We start from the raw sequence: 24,161 nt of genomic DNA, 5'->3' as shown, positions 1-24,161 counted from the left end.
ATTTGAATCATCATCTCATCCACTTTGAGTTTGTTTGAAGATATAAAAATATAAAAAAGACAAAAAAAAAGAACTGTTGGCACGTGCCCGGCGGGCATCTGGTGCCCGCCAGGCCGCTCTCAGCGTGAGACCTTGATGGAGCCGCTGACAGTTCTGATCTTCAGTGTCCCAATGTGCGAAATTCTCAGATTGGATGAAATGATCAAATTTACTTCCCTCTTTTTTGATCTCCGTGCTGTGGAGTACAGCACCCCACCCCACCCCCGGGGGCGACCCAGCCTCCTCCACCACCCTCCATCCTCACCCATTGGTCAGAAGCATCTCCAAGCCGCTGCTGCGTGGGGCGGCGCGGAGCTGCAGGCACAGGATGCGGGCAGTCGGGCGGGCGGACCTCGTGTCCCTGCAGGCCAGCGTAGTGCAGACACCTGCGGGGGAGCAGGGCGCCCCAGCAGGCGCCCCAGGAGCTCCACCACCTCCCCTCCCCACGCGACAAAGGATGTCCTACGAGCACTCATGAGCCCCCCTAAATTCCACAGTGCCCACATATCCCGTGAGATCAGAACAGTGTCAGCAGCCTCGCCACGGTCTTCACGTCACGCAGAAATGGTCCATTCCATCCTCTTTGGGGTAACCAGATTCTGCTGAGAGTGTTGGGATTTTTGGCTGCCCATCCACACCTCGCGTGTGTTTGGAGTAGTGTGTAGTTTACGAAACAAACGGAGAAGCTCAAAGACAGCTGTCTAAGACATGATCACCAATTCGGTCCCAAAATTGAGAGAGGAGAAGGCGAGACGATCGTTTTGTAACCAAAACATTTACAGATGTCAATGGCGCTCTTTTTAGCTTTCCCGTTTACCACTATCCAGGCAAGCAAAAAATTTGTTTATTGAAAAATAAACAAAACCCAAGGGCTATTGGTGTGTTGCTTTGATTTACCTGCGCCGGTTATACCCGTTCCTGGTACTGGCGGCCTTGGCGCCCGGCCCCTGCCTTGGAGAGCCTGGCCCCCCTCTGTGGGCCCCTCCAGGCCAACTGCGGGTGCTTGGTGCCCGGGTTCCCTCACCGCTGTGGGCTCTTCCCTGCTTCGGTCTCCCAAAGGGTGGCTGTTTGGGGGGTTTAGGATGGAGCTGGGACGCGAGGGAGAGAGGGCGGGGATGAGGGGCTCCCCCCCAGGCACAGGGAGGCGCTTCCAACAAAGCTGAACTTCCGGACCTCTGGGCTGGGTTGGGGGCTGGCCCTGGGCCTTGCCCCGCTCAGGGAAGGGGGCACTGCCCAGGGCAGGGGGACACAGAACATCTCCCTTACTTGGTCAGGGACCTTGCAACCTTTAGCCGCTGACACCTCAATCTGGACCCCATTTATATGCCTGAAGTGGGCTCCCACAGGTTGGGAGCGTCTGGCCCCTTTCGGCCCCCGAAAGGCCCACACCACAGGCTTGTGCACTCCACCCAGTAAAGCTGCCCAGCAGAGCTCCCTGCCCAGTCCTCCCGCCCTGTGGGCCTGGGAGGCCGCTCTCAGAGTGGGGTCCCCTCTCCCCTCCTCCCACGGCCTGGCCTCCCCCCGGCTGGCTCTTCTGAGCCAGGTCACCACCACCACCGCCCACCCAGCTGCCCAGCCAGGACCAGGCCCACTACTGGGGCCTGCACCCCTGCCCTCTGCACTGGCTACTCTGGGCTCCATCTGGCCCAGCCCCCACTTGGCGGGGACGGGGTGGGGAGGAGCCCGACCCCAGAGACGGGCACTGCTCTGAAAACCACGAGGAAGGAGGAACCTTGTCGAGGTGACAACACACACGTGTCTGTGAAGGGACGCCTTCCCAGGGGACACTAACCCCCACATTCCTTGCCTACAGGGGGCGGTTTCCTGGGGGAGGCTGGAAGTTGGGGAGCTGTTGGTGCCCGATGCTGGGCACAGGATGGGCCACGGGCCGCGGGGCTGGACACTAGGCTTTGGAGCAAAGGAAAGAACAGCTCGGACCCTTCCATTCTTTTCCAAAGCTCAGAGCACCCCAGTGCTAACCCCTGACAAAGGCACCGCCCCCCCCAGCAGGGAAACAAGCCCCTCAAAAAATAATAACACATGGAAAAAGCCAAATGCTAAAAAGATATCTTGGTGGAGCACAGCGTTTCCTGGGAAATCGAGTACAATTTAATATTAATAAGCATGTTCCTGCACAGCCTGCAGACGGGGAGGGAGGAAGTGGGCTGGTGGGGGGTGTTGTGAATCCCCTTCTGGGTCAGGCGGGGAGCTGAGCGAAGGGGTGTAGATGGCAGACCCAGCGGGTCGCCCCAGGGCGTCGGGCAGCAGTGGGAGCAGGGCTGTGGCCGCTGGGCGAGGAGCTGCTGGGGTGAGGGGCGCTTGGGACCTGGGTGCCCTGGGTGGGAGCACAGTGGGTTCGGGACGTCGGGTGGTCCAGGTCTCGGGCCCGCGGAAGGGGTGGCGGGGTGGAGCGGCTTGGGAGAAAGAAGGGGACACACAGGAGGACTGTTGTTGAGAGGACCCAGATTTGGGGCACCCACAAGGAAACAGCGAACTCCGCGTGGAGGAAGGGACAGCAGCTCCAAGTCTGTGAAGGGGCAGGTGGAGAGAAGGGGCAGGTAGATAGGAGGGTGCAGGTGGAGAGAAGGGGCAGGTGGAGAGAAGGGGCAGGTGGAGAGAAGGGGCAGGTAGATAGGAGGGTGCAGGTGGAGAGAAGGGGCAGGTGGAAAGAAGGGTCCAGGGGGAGAGAAGGGGCAGGTGGCGAGGGGCTTTGGGGACCCCGTCCAGACTCCCTGCGCAGAGGGGTCTGCGGCGCAGCGCAGTGTCAGGCAGGAGGGACCCCAGCCTCAGCCCCACCGCCCCCAGCGCTCTCCCCCACCCGCTCCCAGCGGCCCGGCCACCTCGCGCTCAGCCAGCGCAGACCGTGTGGACCTGCGACCTCAGGCCCGCGCACCTCCTCCGGGCCGGCTCTCCCGCCGCGCAGGGACAGCATTCGCCCTGCCTACCACCCCTCCGAGAAACTCTTGGGGTTCATGGGAGAAAGGGGGGGGACCTGATCTCACTCCTGGCGGGGAGGACACACCCAGCTGATTCGGGGCTGCTGAGGACCCCGCGCTGCGGACGAGCGTCCACCCGCGCGCGCGCGCGCCACGAGGGCGGTGCGGAGGCCACGAGGGCGGTGCGGAGGCCACGGGGGCGCTCAGCCCCCACTGGGCGCAGGTGGGCCCAGTCGATGCCAGGGAGAAGGTGACTGAATGTGTTCCTGATTTAATGAAAATCTGAGCAAACTAGCAAAGCGTACACCTCCTTGGTGCTTCGTCAAGCACCTGGGCATGAACCGCGGCCGCGTGCCCGGACGCTCGGGGAGCCCCGGGGAAGCCTCCGCGCACTGGACACCCCAGGCCTCAGGCTGCAGAGGGGAGGCGCTGCCCTTGTACCTGAGGCCAAAAGAGGCCGGCCCCTCCCAACCCTGCGGGCCTGAGTCCTGGGCACAGATGAGGCGCAGCTGTGAGGTGTCGACGTTCAAAAGGCCGCAAGGCCTCAAATTAGCATCTTTTATTTTCCTGCCGCCACCAGCCCTCATATCCTCTTTGACCTGCTCCCCTCCCCGGCTTGCAACCTCAGAAACGTCAGTGATCGTGTCCCCTAGTTTCTGTAAGTGTTTCACTTTGTTGAATAGGCTGTTGGGTAAATGTCCAGCATTTCTCGCTGTCCTTCTGCCTGGCTCTACTACACACTGTTCCTTCAAACTACTTCCACTTGGCTGTAAACGGCTGTTTTGTCTCTCCTTACAGCTGACAGTAGGGCAGGGTGTGGGTAGTGCCTCTCTCTGATCCAGTCTTGTGACCACAGGCACTTCGGTGGTTTCCATGTCCTAGCTTTTGTAAGTAACCCCATCATCGAGCAGGGCTTTTCAATTAAAGTCCACCCAGTTCCATTTGTTAGACTTCTTTCCCCATTGTGTGCTTTATCACAAATTAGGTAATGAAATCTGTGGATTTATTTCTAGGCGTCTGATTCTGTTCCACTGACGCATGTGTGGAACCATTTTCCCCCAATACCATGTTGTTCTGAATGTTGTTGTTTTATAGTATAGTTTAAAGTCAGCTAATGTGACATGTACATTTCTCTTCTTTCCTCCTCAGGATTACTTTTGTTATTTGATGCCTTTATTGGTTGCATATAAATTTTGGTGTTTTTTTAAATGTATTTGAAGAATATTATTGGTATTTTGATGGGATTTGCATTAAATTTATATATTGCTTTAGGTAGAATACTCATTTTGATTATATTGATTCCTCCCATCTGTCAACATTGGAGGTCTTCCATGATCTAAATGAATGTCATGATCTAAATCCTTTAATAACATCCTATTGTTTTATTTATGTATGCCCTCTACCTCATTGGTTAGGTTAATTCCAAGATAGTTGATTTGGAGTTATTTTCTTAATTTCTTTATCTTCTAAGTCATTATTTATATGTAAAACTGCCACAGATTTTTGTGGGTTGGTCTTGTAACTTGCCTGTATGCTGCATTCATTTACTCTTTCTAATAGCTTTTTAGTGGTTTCTTTAGAGATTTCTAAATATAGTATCATATTGTCTGCAAATAATGGTATTTAACTTCTTTTTCAGTCTGGGTTCCGGTTTTTATCTGATTGCTCTAGTTAAAACCTCTAATATCAAATTAAACAGAAGTGGTGACAGTGGGCAACCCTGTCTTGTTCCTGATATTGAAGGGAAAGCTTTCAGTTGTTGTTCACCATTAAGTGTTGTGTTTGTTGTAGGTTTGTGATGTCCGCACCTGCTATATTGTGGCAATTCTTTCTATTCACATTCTTGCTAAGAATTTTTATCATAAATCTTATCAAGTGCTTCCTCTGCATCTATTGATATTATCATGATTGTTACTTTTACTTTTGTTGATAGAATACATTACATTGATTGATTTAGTTATATTAATCCATCCTTGCTTCTGTAGGATAAATCCCACTTGATCATTTTATATGATCCTCATGATATGCTGCTGTCTTTGATTTGCTGGCATTGTGTTGAAGATTTTTGCATCAATGTTCATCAGGAATATTGATCTATACTTTTCTTGTGCTGTTTTTGGTATTACGGTAATGTTGACATTATAAAATGTAGGGAGTACTTCCTTTTCTTGGAATTTTTAAAAATAATTTGAGCAAGAGGGGTGTAAGTTCTTCAAAGTTTTGATAAAATTTGTTTGTAAGGTGCCAGACCCTGGGTTTTAGTTTCTGGGGAGATTTCTTATTGTTGTATCAATTTCTTTTTTTTTTTTTTTTAAAGATTGATTTATTTATCTATACAAGCACTGGGTACAGTCAGAAGCACGGGAGGGTGAGAGAATTCACCAGAGCCAGAGCAGGGAGCAGAGCAAGCAGAAGGACCGAAGTACACTGCTGAGGGGAACAGCGGGCGGCAGGAGAGGTCTGCGAGCCATGTGGGACCCTCCTCCAGTGGCCGGGGAGCAGCCGGGGATCGAACTGGTGCTGCAGAGGCTGCGGGCAGGTTTGCAACCCAGCACTCAACTGCTGTGCCACCAGGAAGGCCCTGTTCTATCAATTTCTACACATCTGGTCAGTTTATTTAACTTTTTGGGTACTTCCTGATTTGCTAATCATTTTAGAAAGCTAAATTGATCTAGAGTTTACGGTTATCAAATTCATTGGTGTCTAGTTGTTCACAGCACTCTCTTATGATCCATTGTATTTCTGTGCCATCTGTGGTAATTTCTCCTCTTCTATTACTGATTCTGTTAATTAACTTTTTTCCTTTTCTTTGTTAGCCTGGCTAGAGGTTTATCAATTTTGTTTATCTTCTCAAAAAGCCAACTCTTCCTTTCATTGATCTTTTGCGTGGTCTTTTAATCTACATTTATTTCCACTTTTATTATTTCTTTCCTTCTATTAATGTTGGGTCTTATTTGTTCTTGTTTTTCAAGTTGTGTAAAGCGTAGCATCAAATAGTTTATTTGGGATTTTCTTGCTTGTTAATTTGAGCTGTATTGCAATTATCTTCCCTATTAAGACTACTTTTGCTGCAACCCATGGATTCTTGTGTCATTGTTTTTATTAGTCTCGAGGTATTTTTTGATTGCTGTTTTAATTTCTTCTTTGATCTAATAGCTATTAAGCAGCGTGTTAATTAGCCTCTATATTTCTGCTTTCCCCCATTTTTTAATAGTTGATTTCTAACTACATACTTTCAGCATGTACCCCTGGATTGTTTAGATTCATGACTTGGAATATTTATCACAGGCCAAGTAGATTTTATGACTTATTAAAAAAACAATATATGTGAAATGTTATGTATTTAAAAACACAGGAGTAGCCTAATGGCATTATGGTTAGGAAGAGTAGTTGGTATGAATTCAAACCTCATAGTGTCACTTACAACTGACTTGTATCCCAACATATGGTCCTTTCTTAAACATCTTCCCTGTGCGCTTGGAAAAAATATGGATGTAGCAGGGTTGGGTAGGACTGTTGTGTGGATGTCTGTTAAGCTATTCAGTCTAGTCCCTTGCTTAAGGCCATTGCTTCCTTATTTATTCCAATTTGTCTTATTGATCTGCCCATAGTTGTAAGTGAGGTATTCAGATCCACTGGTATAATTGTGCTGTTGTCAATATTGCTCTTTAGTTCTATCAATAATTGTCCTGTGGATCTTGGGGCTCCGTTGTCTGGTGCATGTATGTTTGTAAGTGTTACTTCTTGTTGTATTAGGCCCTTAAACATAATGTAATGTCCATCTCTGTCTCTTATTACCTTTTTGAATTGAAAATCTACCTTATCTGATATAAATATAACTGTTCCTGACTTTTTTGATGGCTTTTTATTTGTAGGATTGTGTTTTAGCCTTTTACTCTAAGTCTGCGCTTGTTTCCGATGGTAAGACGGGTGTTGTGTAAACAGAATATTGGACTTTGGTTTTGCAATCCATTGAGTCACTCCACACCCTTTGCTGGTGAACATTTACGGTGATAATTGAGACATAAGTACTCATTGCCATTTTTTGGTTTTTATCACTTGTGTCTATCTTTTTACATTTTCTTTTATAATTATGTTTAGGTTTTATTTCACTGTCTTATGTGATACTTCTTTTGATTTATGTTTGAAGGTTCTGCTCTGGTTACTATATGATGGACCACGTGGGTCTCTTTCAAACTCATTTTGGTGGCCACATTGCTGGTCTCCTCCTCTATGTTGTGTGATTTGAGTGTTGGTTGCCTCTAGATTTGTTTAGTTGTTGCTTTATATATTTTATTATTTGTTTGTTTTTGCATAGAAGAACTGGGGTGCAGGCCAGAGGTGCAGGGGGTGAGAGGATTCACCAGAGACAGAATGGGGAGTGGAACAGGTGGATCTATTGAAATCCACTGCTAAGGGGAGCAGCAGGGAGACGGGAGAGGTCTGCTGCACCCTGTGGGTCAGCTCCCTGGCCAGGGATCGAACTCATGCCATGGTAGTGATAGCTGAGACTTAACCCAAGGCCCTGTCACTTTATAATAACCCCTCCAGCACTTCATTTATCTGTGACCTGGTACTGATTTTTTTTTTTTTTTTTTTTTGCTTTTCAGTGACACTCCTTACCCTTCCTTCTGTCTTGACTGTTAATCTTACAGTGTTGAGGCTTCTAAGCTGGAAATCTGTCCTTGAGTACTTTCAGTGCTTCCTGTCATTCCTTTCTTACCTGCAAGGGCTCTGTGGACAAGCCTGCAGGTGGTCTCATAGGTGTCCTCTCATGGTCTCTCTTCTCTCCTAATGTCTTGAGTTTTTTGTCCTTGTCATTGGCTTTCAGAAGCTGTATTATGATGTGTTTGGGGAGTGTCTGTCTGATGTCATTTTCTTTGGGACTCTTGGCACCTCTTGGATCAGGGTTCTTGTTCATTTCCTAGACTGAAGGGTGCTCCGCAGTCATGTCTTCAAATAAAATTTCTATCCCTTTCTCTTTCTCTTCTCCTTCTGCAGAAGTTCTTTCCCTTTAGGTTATCCAAGAGACTCTCACTATTTCTATTGCTATTTTTCTTGCTGTTTTATCTGTGTGCTCTGACACTGAGCTCTCAAGCTCACCAGTTCTCGCCACTACTTGTATTTGTTTGCTCTTGAGACTCTCGATTGTATTTTTAAAATTCGGTTAAGTATTTTAAAAATCCATTAGCTCTAATTGTAAGTCTCATATTTTTCAGTCTTTATTCTGCTCCTGTTTTACCACTCATTGTTTTTGTTAATTCAGCAAGCATGGCTATAACTCTCATCGTGAATTGCTCTGTAGGCCTGTGCAGCAGTTCTGCTGGGTTGAGTCTTGTCTCTGTTTTTTGGTTTTGTTTTGGCATTTGGGTGTGTTCTTCTGTGTGTCTCCTCACTTTGTGCTTAAGGAGTGGAATGGGGTAAACTACTCCCTTGTTGCCTTTGCACCTGGCCAGGGAGTGGGGGAACTGCACCAGCAGGGGGTAACAGGTAGAAGGAAGCCAGGACACTCAAAGGTGACCTCCAGTGAGCATCAAGGATTCAAAATTCCCACTGTGCCCTGGGCACTGTGGTGGATGGATCCACAGTGACCCCCATGTCCCCCTACCCCCAGGCTGGCTCCTTGAGTAAATGTCCTGCATCAGTCTTGGCTGAGGCTGAACCCTAGATGCCCTGTGGGGTATGGGTTGTAATAGCAATAGGCCCTCACGCCTGGAGTTGATCACCTTGATTTTCAACTAGAACCTTACTGGGTAAGGGTAGGGAGTGTCTCTGAAAAGCAAAATAAATAAATAAACAAACAAATAAATAAATCAGTACCAGGTCACATATGAAAGAAGTGCCAAAGGGGTTATTATAAAGCGAGGGGCCTCCCTGGTGGCCTAGGGGTTAAGTCTCTGTGAAACCCTGATGTGAGCGCACTCAGTGTCTTGGTTCAGGCCCTGGGTGGTGTAAGGCAGGTATTTCAAATATCCTGGCCCCACTTCATGTGCGAGGAGACAGGTACTATGGCCTGTTCCCCCCTTGGTTTGGGCACCCTCTCTTCTACATCGGAGCCTCCGGATGAAGCCGGGGGTCATCACACGGCACCTTACTCCAATATTGCGGCCTCTGCTCTGGATGCCAACTCCATGCACCCACTCAGGTTTTCAAACTCCTCCAGGTGCACGTGTGCCTGGGCAAAGACTATGGGGGCCCCTGGTGTCAGCTGCTCCCCGCTCTCGTGGTCATTCTGTCACTGCAAACACAGCTCGGTTAATGCATCCCCCCTTTCTGCCAGACCACCACTCCTAGGGGATACTGTAGCCACCTGTTTACTTGGGTGGTCACTGACCTGGCTTTGCTGCAGTGTGGTTGTGAATTGCAGAGGTGGGGACCTGGGTACCTGCAGTGTGATTGTGGTTGCAGAGATGGGGACCTGGACATCCTTGCCTTGCCACCACCTTGCCAGGCTCTGGGCCACTTCCAATCTTTACGTCTGCTTCATCAAATCAAAGGGTCAGTGTTTCAGTCAGCAAGGTCACTGTACGCGAACACCACAGACCATGGGCTGAATCAACAGGCACCAGTTGACCACAATTCCAGGACTGAGGAATGTGCAATCGGATCGGGGTTCAGCTGGCTAGGTTCTGGTGAGGATTCTTCCTGGCTTCCCCATGGCCTCCTGCTGGGTCCCCATGTGTCAGAGAGAGAGAGCTCTCTGGTCTCCTCTCACAAGGGCTTATCCTTGCTGAGGACACTTATAACCCAGTGCCCTGCCAGAGGTCCCGATTCCAAAGACCACCACATTGGAGTTTACAGCTTCAACAAATGAATTTGGGGGGAAAGGTGGATACAACTAAGTTCCTAGCAAGCTGATGAGAAGAGAAATTAGTACTCCCACTATTCTAGGACTTTGAGCCAATGTAGTAAGTCAAGAAAAAGCAAATCATGAGATATGACTATTGGAAAGCAGATTAAGTGATTATTGAAGGTGATGTTATTTCTACCATGCACACAAGACAATGACCTAAAGATAACAAGAGAAGTGAACAAGACAGTGCACACATCCCACGTGTGAAAAAGCTACATGCCAGCAGCAGCAAAAATTACCATCTGAGTAATTAAGATCCAATGTTATTAAAATGCAATTATACCCCAAATCAATGCATAAGCCTATTGTTACTTTTTGGCATTCAATCACTAGATAATTTGATTTTACAGTTTGTCTGAAAGATATGAAGTATTAAGAATTATCAAGAAAAGAATGAGTGAAGGTGGAACTTACACATCAGATATTAAAATAGAAAACCATAAAAACAAAAACAACATACCTTGCAGAACACATAGTGTTGGTTTTCTGAATGGGGGATAAACAAACGCATGTGTGAACAGCAGCTTTGGAAGGAATTTATTTATTTACTTATTTTAAAGATTTATTTATGCATACATGAACTGGAGTACAGGCCGGAAGTGTGGGGGTGAGAGGATTCACCAGAGACAGAGTGGGGAGCAGAACAGTCAGATCCACTGAAACGCACTGCTGAGGGGAGTAGTGGGGAGACAGGAGAGGTCTGCTGCACCCTGTGGGTCAGCTCCCTGGCTGGGGACTGAACTCAGGCCTCAATAGCTGCAGGTAGGTTCATAGTGTTGAGACTTTAACCCCTGCGCCACCAGGGAGGCTCTGGAGGGAATTTAGGTCTCCAGGCGCACATGGTTTCTTTTGCACTTCTGGCCTGTACCCAGGTCTTGTATAAATAAATAAATAAATAAATAAATAAATAAATAAATAAATAAATAAATAAATAAAATCTTTATTAAAAAGAATAGGGCATAGAGATGGCATGCTTTGATTAGCGGGGACTATGGAGCCCCCCAGGCAATAGCCCCTGCTCACACCACCCCAGCTGGCACCAGATGAGGACACATTCTCCAATGAGTCACCCCCACGCAGGTCCAGTCCCCACGTGCTTGCCTATCTTCTCTGACCCTGGTTCTTCATAAGCACGAGGCTGCCCTCAGACAGGGGCTGCACCTTCCTGGTGTGTCTGGGCTCTCCACTGCTCCCCACATATTTGGAGTTCTCTCTGTCGTCTTAAGCTTCTCCCAGTGCTGCCGCCCTCCAGGTGGCTCTGGAAACATCCAGCTTGTGGATGAAAGTGTGTGCCCTTGACCAGCACCTCCTCATCCCCCACCCCACCCCTGAAACTATCAGTGGCCTCTGCTTCTGTGAATTCTGCACGTTTCGATTCCACATGTGAGTGGAGTCACACAGGCATGTCTTTCTCTGTCTGACTTATTTCACTTAGCATAATACCCCCAGGATTCATCATGTCTTCTCAGATGACAGATTCGCTTCTCTCTGATGTCTGTGTGTGTGTGTGTGTGTGTGTGTGTGTGCGCGCGCATGGCGTGAGCACTTCTTTATTCACCAGCAAGAGCACTTAGGTTGTTTCCATGTTTTAACTATTGTGAATAATGTTTCAGTAAACACATGGCTGTAGGTATCTGGGAGAGTGATTGCATTTCGCTTGGATTGACTCCCGAGTGGGACTGCTGGATCACAGCGTAGTTCTATTTTTAATTTTTTGAGGCGCCTTCATACTGTTTTCTGTAGTGGCTGCACCAATTCACATTCCTACCAACAGCGAAATGTCCCTTCCCGTGCCTGCACATCCTCCTGGCATGTGCTATCTCTTGTCTTCATGGTAATACGTAATAAGTACTTTAAAAGCATAATGTCATGTAATTCACTCAGCAGCCTAAGAGGTAGATACTATTATCTGCTCATGGGAGAGATAATAAAATGGAGACTCAGAGAAGTGAGTGCACACCCAGAGCTGCCGGCTGGAATGTGGGCCAGCTCATCCAGCATCCGGGTCTCCAAATGCTCGTGCGACTCTCTTTCCACGATGAATCTGCCTTCTGATTAAAAACATCATCTGCTCCTGGTGAAGTTTCTGGAAGACAGACCGTTCCAGCCGCCTGGGTCTCGAGCGCAGCAGGAAGCACCCCATGTCCATGGGGCTTCCAAGCCTGGCATCCAGGGCGCCTGCTCTGCTGCCCTCCTGCTCTGCCCACTCACCCCCACACCTACCTGTCTCCCCTCACCCCCGCCCACTGCCTAGTGGGCGCAGGATGCCCCAGTGCCGAGTGTAGACGAGGATGGAGTTGAGACCCTCTCCTGCAACCGTGGTTCACTGCAACGCCGACCGCTCGCTCTTAATGCACAGGCGCCTCACTAGACTCTCATTGTGTTTAAGTATGTGTGTGTGCGTGTGTGTCTTGTGTAGTGTATTGTTGTGTATGAGTCTTATGTAGTGTATTGTTGTGTGTGTGCATGTGTGTCTACGTGCACGCGCGTGTGTTTTCCCACATCAGGATCTGCTAGGTACCCTTAACCTTCCTCCCTCATCCTCAGAGATTTCACTTCATTTGTTGGTACCCAAGAGTGTTTTTTTTTTTGTTTGTTTGTTTTTTTTTGTGGGACCCTCACTGGTGGCCGGGGATCGAACTGGCGCTGCAGAGGCTGCCGGCAGCCTCGCAACCCAGCGCTCAACTGCTGCACCACCAGGGGAGGCCCCCAAGAGTTTTTACAGGTGTCTGTGTCTGTGGATCTGACTTGCTTCACTGCACATCACCCCTCAAACTGCCCCCATGTTGCTGGATGTGGCAACGTTTCATGTTTCCTGACCACTGGACAGGCCACCTCCTCCAGACCCGCCCTTCTGACAAGGCCCGTGTCTGTTGTGCATACGCTGCTATAAACACTGCAGATCCCAGAATTTTTTTGACTTGATGGTTTCATCTTCTTCAGGCAGATGCCCAAGAATGGAGGGCCAAGCCATGTGGAAGAGCCTTGTTTATTTTTTTTAAAGATTTATTTATTTATACCAGAACCGGGGTACAGGCCAGATGTGCGGGAGGGTGAGCGGATTCACCAGAGTGGGGAACAGAACAGGCAGACTGATGAAATCCACTGCTGAGGGGAGCAGTGGGTGAGACAGGAGAGGTCTGCTGTGCTATGTGGGTATCTCCCTGTCCAGCCAGGGGTTAAACCTGTACTGCAGAGGCTGCGGACAGCTTCACAGTGCTACGCTCAACCGCCTGTGCCACCATGGAGGCCCTTGTTGTTTTTTTTTTTAAATTTTTTTTTAAAGATTTATTTTATTTATGCAAGAGCTGGGGTATAGCACAGAGGCGTGGGAGGGTGAGAGAATTCACCAGAGATAGAGCGGGTGGGGGGGGGCAGAACTGGCAGATGGACTGAAGACACTACTGAGGGGAGCAGCAGGCGAGACAGGAGAGGTCTGCCACGCCAAGTGAGTATCTCCCTGGCAGGCCGGGAATCGAACCCATGCTGCAGATGCTGCAGACAGCCTCACAGTGCTGCGCTCAACCCACCGTGCCACCGGGGAGACCCACCTTGTTTATTTTTTTTAAGGTGAAACCAGATTGCTCTCTATAACAGCCCCTCCAGGTCACATCCCCCCAACAGGGAGGAGGAACCCTCTTTATCCACGTGGGGTCTCTTTACACGTGACCTGCTCACAGGTGTGAGATGGTGTCTCGGGTGGTTTTGACCTGCATCCCCCTTGTTAAAGCTGATGAACATTTTCCATGCCTGTTGGCACCTGCATATCCTCCTTGGTTCTGCTCAGATCTATTTAATACCCCCTATTTAGGGACCTCACTGGTGGCACAGGGATTAGTCTCAGCACTATGAAGCTACCTGCAGCCACTGCAGACTGAGTTCAATCCCCGGCCAGGGAGCTGACCCCCAGGGTACAGCAGACCTCTCCTGCCTCATTTACTATTCCCCTCAGTAGTGGATTTCAGTGGATCTGCCAGTTCTGCTCCCCACCCTGTCTCTGGTGAGTCCTCTCACCCCCGCACCTCTGGCCTGTACTGTAGTTCTGGTATGCATAAATAAATCTTTAAAAAAATACTCCCTATTATTAACTGGGTAATTTATTTTTTTCATTGTTAAATTCAATAAGTTGTAAATTTATTTTGTAGAATAACCCCTTTCATTGTGATGTGTAAATATTTTCTTCCATTTTATATTTCCTGTATGGAAGAGCTTTTTAATTTGAGAGAATGCCAATGGTTTATTTTTGTTTTTATTTCTCTTGCCATAGGAGTCAAATCTTAAAAGACATTATTATCATTGATTTCATAAATATATCACCAGTACTTTCTCCTTTGTATTTTATTCTTGCTTGTCTTGTATCTGCCTTTAATTCATTTAGAATTTATCTTGTGTGTGGAGTTAGAGACTCAACTTCATTCTTGCTTTGATACTGGCCCAATTTTCCCAGCACCATTTGTTAAAAAGCCTCTTTCCCCATTTTATGGTCATGGTTCTTACACCGTGAGTTAAGTATTGATTATGTATTTGTTTATTGGCTTTTGATTCTGTTCCATTGACCCATGTGTCTATTTTATTACAGTGTCATATTGTTTTAATCACTGTTCCTTCATTTTTAGCTTAAAGTCAGATAATATGATTCCTCCATTTCTCGTCTTTTTTCTCAGGATTACTTTTACTATTCAAGACCTTTTATGGTTCCATATCAATTTTAATCTATTTTGTTCAATGTCTTTGAAGAATATTGTTGGCATTTGAGTGGGGATTGACTTAAATTTATACCCTGCTTTTGGTAGAATGGAATTGATTTTCTCCATACATGATCATGGAGTGTCTATTTCCTTATGTCATAATCTAAATCCTTTAATGATGTCTTATAACATTAATTGCATAAGGTCTTCACCTTCTTGGTTAAGTCACTTACTTGGTATTTGATTATTTCTGAACCAATTGTGAATGGAATTGTTTCTTAATTTTCATTTCTTTGAGGTCATTGTATATAAAAATGGAACAGATTTTTGTAAGGTGATTTTGTAACCTGGCACTTAATTGGATTCATTTATTGTTTCTAATAGTATTTCGGTGGCTTCGCTAGGGTTTTCTAAATATAAAATCATCTATGACTTATGATAGTTTTCCTTTTCTTTTCCAACCTGGATTCCTTTTGTTTTTTGTTATCTCATTGCTCTAGCTAAAAACCTCTGCTATTGGGCCTCCCCGGTGGCGCAGCGGTTGAGCGCTGGGTTGCGAAGCTGCCCGCAGCCTCTACAGCGCCAGTTCGATCCCCAGCTGGTCCCCTGGCGCGCAGACCTCTCCTGCCGCCCGCTGCTCCCCTCAGCAGTGTACTTGGGTCCTTCTGCCTGCTCTGCTCCCCGCTCTGGCTCTGGTGAATCTTCTCACCCTCCCGTGCTTCTGACTGTACCCAGTGCTTGTATGTATGTATGTATAAATCAATCAATCAATCAATAAATCTTAAAAAAAAATAAAAACCTCTGATATTAGGGCCTCCCTGGTGGGACAGGGATTAAAGTCTCAAGCTGTCCACAGTCACTGCAGCACAAGTTCGATCCCCAGCCAGGGGGCTGACCCACAGGGTGTAGAAGGCCTGTTCCCCGCTGCTCCCCTCAGCACTGTATTTCAGTGGATCTGCCTGTTCTGCTCCCCACTTTCTCTGGTGAATCCTCTCACCCCTTGCACCTCTGGCCTGCAACCCAGTTCTTGTATGCATAAATAAATCAATCTTTTTTTAAAAAATAAACCTCTGATATTAAATTAAAAAGAAGTGGTGACATGGGCACCCTTGTTTTGTTACTGATTTTAAGGGGAAACTTTTCGTTTTTTACCATGAAGTATTAAATTGGCTATAGGTTTGGGATATTTGGCTTTTAGTATGCTGAAGTGGCTTTTTTCTATTCCCATATTATTTTGAGTTTTTATCATTAATGGGTGCTGAGTCTTAGCAAATGCTTTCTGTGGGCCTCCCTAGTGATGCAGGGGTTAAAGACAGCACTGTCGAGCTATCACCAGCCACTGCAGCACAAGTTCGATTCCCGGCCAGTCTGGGAACAACCCACAGGGCACAGCAGACCTCTTCTGTCTCACCTGCTGCTCCCCTTAGCAGTGTATTTTAGTGGATCTGCCTGTTCTGCTCCTCACTCTTTCTGGTGAATCCTCTTACCCCCCACTCCCTGCACCTCTGGCTTACACCACAGTTCTTGTATGCATACATAAATAAATCTTAAAAAAATGCTTTCTGTGCATCTAATGATATTACATAATTTCTATTCTTTCTTTTGTTGATCTAACGTATTTTATTGACTGACTTCCTTATATTAAACTAGTTGAGATTCCCTGGGATAAATCCCACTTGATCATGATGTGTAATTCTTATAATGTTTGTTGAATTTGATATGCTAGAAATTTGTCAAAGATTTTTGTTTGAATGTTCATGAGAGATATGGTCTGTAGTTTTCTTTTTTTGTGCTGTGTCTGTCTGATTTTGGTATAAGGTGATGCTGGCTTTGTAGACTGTTTGAGGGAGTATTCCCACTTCTTGGATTTTTAAAAATAATTTGAGCACAATGGGTTGATAATAATCTTTACAATTTGATGGCAGTTGTGTGCAAAGCCATCTGTCCAGGGCATTTGCTTATGGAGAGATTTTTGATTACCATTCCTATTTTCATAACAGTAATTATTACCCTCAACTCTTTATTCCTGGTTTAGTCTTGGTGGGCAACTTGTTCTTGAAATTTTTCCATTTCTTCAAGGTTATCAAATTTATTGGCATTGGTTGCTTATAGTAATCTTTTATGATCCCTTGTATTTCTTTGTGATCTGTGGGAATTTATCCTCTTTCATTTTTTATTCTATTTAATAATGTTTTCTCTTTTCTTTGTGAACCTATTTAGAGATCTATCAATTTTTTTTATCTGCTTGAAGAGCTAACTCTTAGTTTCATGGATCTATTGAATGGTCTTTTTTTATGTCTATTTCATTTATTTCCACTCTTGTTGTCTTACTTGATTCTTTCTACTAACTTTGGATCCACTTCTTCAAGGAACAGGGTGTAATTTTAAGTTGTTTATTTGGGGCTTTTTACTCTTCTTATTACAAGTTTGTATTATAATTATCTTCCCTCCTAAAGCTGCTTTTGCTGCATTCCATAAATTCTGGTAGCTGACACAATTTCATTAGTCTCAAGATACTTTTTTGATTTTGGCCTTAACTTCATCTGCAATCCAACAGTTATTAAGCAGCACATTGCTTAGTCTTTCATACTCATGATTTTTCCTGTATTTTCAATAAATGATTTCTAGCCTTATGGTGTCATGGTCAGAAAGTACTAGGTATGATTTCATCTTCAAAATTTTATTAACAGTTGGCTTGTGTCCCAACATATGGTCTATTCTAAAAAATGGTCCATGTGTGGGATATTACTCAGCAATCAAAAAAGATAAACTCCTGGTCCCTTATTTAAGTTTTCTAAATTCCTGCTATGAGTGAGACCATCCAGTATTTTTTTTTCTTTCTGGCTTATTTTGCTGACTATGATCCCTTCCAGCTCCATCCATGTTGCTGCAAATTGCATGAGTTTATCTTTTTTGATTGCTGGGTAACATTCCATTGTGTATAAAGGACCAGGAAAAAATCTAATTATAATAAAGAAAAATCAAAATCAACAAGCAACTATAAACCAGAGACACACTATGGGGGGGCAGGGGAGAAGGGAGTAGTATCAAAACAAGGGGGGTGGAAATTGTATGGGGATTATAACCAAGATGAAAATGCATACATTGTGCAAAAATGAAAAATGATGTAAGAAATATATAAATGAAAAATGATGTAAAAAAGTTCAAAAAAAGAATTTAGCATCTTAAAATACAGATTTAATTAAAAAATTCAATGCATACACACAATAAAGATAAACTCATGCCATTCACAGCTACATGGATGGAACTGGCAGGGATCATGCTTGGTGAAATAAGCCAGAAAGAAAGAGAAAAATATCGAATGTAGAGGATCCAAATAAGGGATCAAGGAAAAAAGTAATTATAATAAAGTAAAAATCAAAATCAAGAGACAACTATAAACCAGAGACATCCTTCAGGGGGGAGAAGGGAGTTGGATCAAAACAGGGGTGGAAACAGCACAAGGGACTTGGGGATGTGCACAGGTGAATGGGTGGTGGGAATTTCACAGGGACTATAACTGAGATGAAAATGCATACATTGTACAAAAATGAAGAATGATGTAAAAATATATAAAATAAAAAAATAAAGTAAAAAATATTTATCATCATTCTAAAAAAATATTCCATGTGCTCTTGGAAAAAAAAGTGTACATAGAATTTGGGGATGTGTGCAATATTCTTAGAAGTCTTTTAAGCCTATTTGGTGCAGCTCCTCATTCAAGGCAACCATTTCTCTGTTTTATTGCTTGCCCAGCATTGTGAACGAATATTAAAATCCAGTAGTATTATTGTGTTGTTGTCAATATTTCTCTTTAGTTTTATTCATAGTTGTCATGTATCTTAGTGCTCCATCATCTGATGCATATATGTTTAGTGTTAGTGTTATTTCCTCATGTTGTATTCGGTCCTTGATCATAAGACACTGTCCATTGCTGTCTCTTATTACCATTTTTAATAGGACATATAGTTTATCTGTTAGATGTATAATTGTTTCTAATTTTTAAAAAATATTTATTTATGCATACAAGAGCTGGGGTACAGGCCAGAGGTGTGGGGGAGGGTGACAGGATTCACCAGAGACAGAGTAGGGAACAGAACAGGCAGATTGACCGAAGTACACTGCTGAGGGGAGCAGTGGGCAAGGCAGGAGAGGTCTGCTGTGCCATGTGGGTTGCTCCCTGGCCGGCTGGGGATTGAACTCATGTTGCAGTGGCTGGTGATAGCTCGACAGTGCTGTCTTTAACCCCTGTGCCACCAGGGAGGCCCTGTTTCTGATTTTTTTTTTTTTTGATAACTATTTGCTTTTAGGATTGCTTCAACCTTTAATTCTAGGTCTGTGCTTGTTTGTTTAATGGTGAGATGGGCTTCCTGTAAAACCCACTCAGCAACACTACACATTTTAACTGGGCATTCAAGCCATTTACACTTAAGGTGATTGTTGAGATATCAGTGCTCATTGCCATTTGTTAATATTTAAAATTTAGGATTGTGTTTGCCTTTTTTTTTAATTTTTTAAAAAGATTTATGTATTTTTATACAAGAGCTGGGGCACAGGCCAGAGGCACAGGAGGGTGAGAGGATTCACCAGAGACAGAGTGGGGAGCAGAACAGGTAGATGGACCTAAAGCACAGCTGAGGGGAACAGCGGGTGCGACAGGAGAGGTCTGCTGCGCCATGTGGGAATTTCCCTGGCCAGCAGGGAATCGAACCAGCACTGCAAAGGCTGGAGACAGCTTTACAGCGTTGCGCTCAACCTGCTGTGCCACAGGGGAGGCCTGTCTTTATTATTTTTAAAGATTTATTTATTTATGCATTCAAGAGCTGGGGTACAGGCCAGAGGGTGAGAGGATTCACCAGAGACAGAGTGGGGAACAGAACAGGCAGACTGACTGAAATACACTGCTGAGGGGAGCAGCGGGCGAGGCAGGAGAGGTCTGCTGCTCTCTGTGGGTCACCTCCCTGTCCGGGAATCGAACTCATGCTGCAGTGGCTGGCAATAGCTCGACAGCACTGTCTTTAACCCCTGTGCCGCCAGGGAGGCCCCTGTGTTTGTCTTTAATTTATAGAGCTTTTCCTTATATGTTTTGCTTCAGTTCCATCTCCATTGTCTCTTTTTTAAAAAAAATTTATTTATTTATTTATTTTTATTTAAATTTTATTTTTATATTCCCCATACAATTACAACCCCCTAATTTTGACCCCAATCCCTCCTTTCCCCCCCCACCCCCTCCATTGTCCTTGTATGGCTTCCACTGACTCATGTTTGAAGCTTCTGTTGCTGTTGGCATGTAATGGACTATTGTTGTGTTCCAGTGGATGGTCTGGTCTCAAGCCTATTCTGATGGGCCACATTGTGACTCTCTTCCTCCTTCATGATGTAAAATTTCGGTATATGTCACCCCTATGTTTGTATGGCTGTTACTTTATAATAGTCCCTTTAGCTCGTCATTGATATCTGGCTTGGTATTGATGAATTCTTTTAATTTCCTTTTCAGTGAAGCTCCTTCCATCTATCTTGAATGGTAGCCTTGCAGGGTGAAGTATTCTAGGCTGGGTGTCTTTTTCTTTGAGTACTTTAAATAGCTCCTGTCAATCCCTTTTTACTATAAGGTTTCTACTGAACAGTTGGTGGACAGTCTAATTGCTGTCCCTTTACAAATTATTCTACTTTCCCTTGATGTTTCGAATATTCTGTACTTGACATATGCTTTCAAGTTTTTTATAGTGTTTCTTGCAGTGTGTTGGTTGCTATTATTTTATTTGGAACTCTCTGGGTCTCTTGAATCAGGATGTCTAGTTCATTTCTTACAATGAAATGGTTCTCAGCAATATTTCTTTAAATGAATCTTCTGTTTCTCTTTTCCTTCTGGGACCCTCACAATATGGATATAATTTCTATCTAGGGAGTTCCAAAGATCTTTTACACTATTTCCTTTTTCTTAAAGATTTATTTATACATACAAGAGCTAGGGTATAAACCAGAGGGTGAGAGGATTCACCAGAGACAGGGTGGGGAACACAACAGGCAGATCCACTGAAATCCACTGCTGAGGGGAGCAGCAGGGAGACAGGAGAGGTCTGCTGTGCCCTGTGGTCATCTCCCTGGCTGGGGATCGAACTCGTGCTGCAGAGGTTGTGGACAGCTTCATAGGTTGTGTCTTAACCCTTTGTGCCACCAGAGAGGCCCCCTTTTTTGTTTCTTAAGAAAAATCCAGATTGTTTTCCATAAGATTTTATGAGTTTACATCCCCACCAATGGTGTAATAGGGTTCCTCTTTCATCACATCCTCTCCAACAGTTTTTATTGGAGTCTTTTTAATATGTACCATTGTCATGGGTAATCCCGTTTTTTTCAATTCCCTTGCCATAAATATCTTTATTGCTGATATCATAAAATGCATTGCCAATGTTTTCTTCTATGCATTTTATTTTTGCATGCCTTATATCTAAACCTTTAATCCATTCAGAGTTTACATTTTTTGTGATAGTGTTAGTGAGTATTCCCATTTCATTCTTTTTATGTGTAACTTCATGATTTTCCCAGCACCATTTATTTATTTTTTTTAAAGATTTATTTATTTATTTATACAAGCACTGGGTACAGTCAGAAGCGTGGGAGGGTGAGAGAATTCCCCAGAGCTAGAGCAGGGAACAGAACAGGCAGACTGACGAAATACACTGCTGAGGAGAGCAGCAGTTGCAGCAGAAGAGGTCTGCACACCATGTGGGACCCTTACCGGCGGCCGGGGATCGAACTGGCGCTGCAGAGGCTGTGGGCAGCCTCACAGCCCATTGCTCAACCGCTGTGCCCAGGGGAGGCCCTCCAGCACTATTAAAGAGACTGTCTTCTCCCCATTTAATGATCATAGCTGCTTGATCATAAATTAGGGGCTAGTATATACATGGACTTATTTCTGGGTTTTCAATTCTATTTCATTGATCCACGTATCTATTTTTATGCTAATACCATATTGTTTTTAATACCATAGCTTTATAGTAAAGTTTGAAGTCAGGTGATGTGATATCTTCATTTTTCTCCTTTTCTCCCTCAGTGTTACTTTTGCAATTCCAAGTCTTCGTAGTCCCATATGAATTTCAACATTTTTTTTTTTTCAGTTTCTTTGAAAAATATTGCCGACATTTCGAGGGGGATTGTATTAAATTTGTACATCATTTCAGTAATTTTGTTTATATTGATTCTCCCTACCCATGAGCGCAGGGTGTCCTTACATATTCTATTGCCATCTCAGTCCCTTAGTAGCAGCTTGTCATTCTCATTGTATAGGTCTTTAACCACCTTTGTTCGGTTGATACCAAGGCATGTAATTTTTTTGAAGCAATAGTAATTGAAGTTATTTCTTAATTTCTTTTCTACTTGTTTATTGCTTATATATAAAAAGGCAATGGATTTTTTTATGTTTATACTGTAATCTGTCAGTTTGATGTATCTATTTAGAGTTTAATAACTTGACGGAGTCCTTAGGCCTCCTATATACAATATCACATAGTTCAAGAACAGTAACGGTTTTACTTGTTCTTTTCTGACTTGTTCTCCCTTTTTTCCTGTATTAATTCAAGAGTTTTGGCTAAAGCCTCTAGTACTAAATTAAACAGATGTGGTGACAAATGAAACATCCTTGTTTCATTTCTGAACTTAAGAGGAAAGGCTCAATTTTTATCATTTAATAGTATATTGGCTATTGGTTCGTGATATATGACCTTTATTATATTGAAATAGGTTCCTTCTATTCCCCCTCTTGTTTGAGTTTTTATCATAAATGTGTGCTGAATCTTATCAAATGGTTTCTCTTCATCTATTGATATTATCACATGATTTTTACCTTTACTTTTTTTTTTATAGAGGCATGCTTTTTTTATTTATTTGTTTGTTTGTTTTTGTTTTATACAAGCACTGGGTACAGTCAGAAGCGCGGGAGGGTGAGAGAATTCACTAGAGCCAGAGCGGGGAGCAGAGCAGGCAGAAGGACCGAAGTACACTGCTGAGGGGAGCAGCGGGTGGCAGGAGAGGTCTGCGCGCCATGTGGGACCCTCCTCCGGTGGCCGGGGAGCAGCCGGGGATCGAACGGGTGCTGCAGAGGCTGCGGGCAGCCCCGCAACCCAGCGCTTTTTGTATAGTCTTTTTAATCTCTGTTTCATTTCTTATTTTCATTATTTTCTTCCTCTACTAACTTTGGGTTTTGTTTCTTCCTCTTTTTCAAGTTGCTTTAGGTTTATGTTAGATTGTTTCTTTGGAATTTTTCTTCTTAATGTGGGCTATTCTTGAAAATGTTCTGTGTGCATCTGAAAATAATGTGTATGCAGGGTTTTTTGGGTGAGGTGTTCTGTAGATGTCTGTGAAACCTATTTGGTATAGCTCCTAATTTAAAGCTATTGTGTCCTTATTTGTGTTCTGTTTCGTTAATCTTTCCATTGTGCGCTATTAAGGTCCCAAAGCATTATTGGATTGTAACCAATATATCTCTCAAGTTCTTCTTTTCTTTTTAAAGATTTATTTTTTTATTAATTTATGCATACAAGAAGTGGGTTATAGGCCAGAGGTGCAGGAGGTGAGAGGATTCACCAGAGACAGAGTGGGGAGCAGAAGAGGCAGATCTACTGAAATACACTGCTGAGGGGAGTAGTGGGGAGACAGGAGAGGTCTGCTGCACCATGTGGGTAGCTCCCTGGCTGGGGATTGAACTCATGCCACAGTGGCTGGTGATAGCTTGGTAGCACTGAGACTTTAACCCCTGCACCACCAAGAAGGCCCTATCTCTCTTAAGTTCTGTTGTCTTATGTATCTTAGTGTTCCATCATTCAGTGCATATATATATATATATGTTATTTTTTCTTAAATGTTGTATTAGAATCTTAACCATAATGTAGCGTTCTCTCTCTCTTATTACTTTTCTTAACTGGAAGTGCAATTAATCAGATATAAGTATCGCTGTTGATGTTTTGGGTTGCCATTTGCTGGATAACTGTCTTCCAGTCTTTCACTGCAAGTTTGTGGTTGTCTTTGTTGGTGAGTTTCATGCAAACAGCAGAAGGCTGAATATTGTTTTGAGATCCGTTCGGCCACTCCATCTCTTTGGACTGGTGAATAGAGGCCATTTATGTTTATGGTAATTATTGAGACATAAATGCTCATTGCTATTTTGTTATGTTTTTGTTTTTTTATTTTGGTTTTTCTTGGCTTTTTTTTTTTTACTTTGGGGGGTTTCTTATTATATTTTGTTTAATTTTCATTTCCATTCTCTTATGTATTACTTTTACTATTTTTGGCTCGAGGTTTATACTGAGGTTAGTATATCATGGGCTGTTAATGTGACCGATCAGTCTGTCTGGTCTCCGGTTCTGATGGGCCACCTGGTCACTTTCCTCTTCCTCCTCCACCTCCCGCCTCTTTAGGCATTACTGGATACTGATTACAAATTCACGCTAATTCCTGGGGACTCAAAACATCGTTGTGGTCACTAGCCAGCTAGAAGCTTTTGAAAGTCAAACAATCAGTGGAATTTTATTTAACTCTTTATTATAATGGGTCCTGTGGGTGCAGGAATCTACTTTATAGTTGTCTCCCCAGTTCTGGAATTCGTAATTGGAGTAGACATACCAGCAACTGTCAGAATTCCCACATTGA

The sequence above is a fragment of the Talpa occidentalis genome, unplaced genomic scaffold, assembly GCF_014898055.3.
Source record: "Talpa occidentalis isolate TD23 unplaced genomic scaffold, MPIMG_talOcc4v2.1 talOcc4.11, whole genome shotgun sequence".
Taxonomy (NCBI): domain Eukaryota; kingdom Metazoa; phylum Chordata; class Mammalia; order Eulipotyphla; family Talpidae; genus Talpa; species Talpa occidentalis.
The sequence above is the reverse complement of the archived record's forward strand: the minus strand, read 5'-3'. Positions refer to the sequence as shown.